Source organism: Fukomys damarensis, unplaced genomic scaffold (assembly GCF_012274545.1).
Source record: "Fukomys damarensis isolate Sample0158 unplaced genomic scaffold, DMR_v1.0_HiC HiC_scaffold_63846, whole genome shotgun sequence".
NCBI classification, from domain to species: Eukaryota; Metazoa; Chordata; class Mammalia; order Rodentia; family Bathyergidae; genus Fukomys; species Fukomys damarensis.
Window position 1 is genome coordinate 1 of NW_022964758.1, and position 634 is coordinate 634.

The 634-nt window shown below is 48.4% G+C and overlaps 1 pseudogene; it reads left to right on the forward strand.

Moving 5' to 3' along the window:
- Window positions 1-7: 7 nt before the first annotated feature.
- Window positions 8-628, forward strand: LOC104868754 (annotated as a pseudogene).
- The last annotated feature ends 6 nt before the right edge of the window (window positions 629-634 follow it).

The following is a 634-nucleotide window of genomic DNA, read 5'->3' on the forward strand; positions in this document are numbered from 1 at the left end:
TCCCAACTCAACAGCACGGGCCATCACTATTGGCGGTGGCATTCTGCAATCTACCATTGCTTGTGTCAGACAGATGTGCCTGATCAAGATGCAGGGCTTGAAGGGCATGACTATCCTCTACACGCCCAAGCATTCGGGTTCTCCAGTCATGTTTTCAGGTGGTCAGAATAGATGTAGCTCAAGCAGCAACAGAGCAAGGGTTCCCCACCACACTAGCATGTGCCTCAACCCTGACCTGGAGGGATCCCCTCTCAAGGCCTGTATCATTCAAGGACAGTATGCCGTTCCACTGCCAGATTCCACCAAATGGCACCGGTTACAATGCAATGGTCTCATTTTCCCACAACGCATGGCAAAGCTGGATTCAGTGCAGGTTTGCATGCATCTGCTCAGACTACTTATCAAGAAGTCACTATCCAAATGATTTGATTGGCTGAATAATTGGCCCTCGAGACATCAAAGTCAGTGAAATCAGTAAGATGTCTGGGGAGCAGATCAAAATTTCAGACTCAGTGGAAGGATCATCCAGTACTGACAGTCAATCTGTAATCACTCGATATGTGGCCAGCTTTAGCCTGACTCAATATCTAATCGATGCTGGGCTTTCCTTGGACAGGTAGTGTAGGGAGCAGCT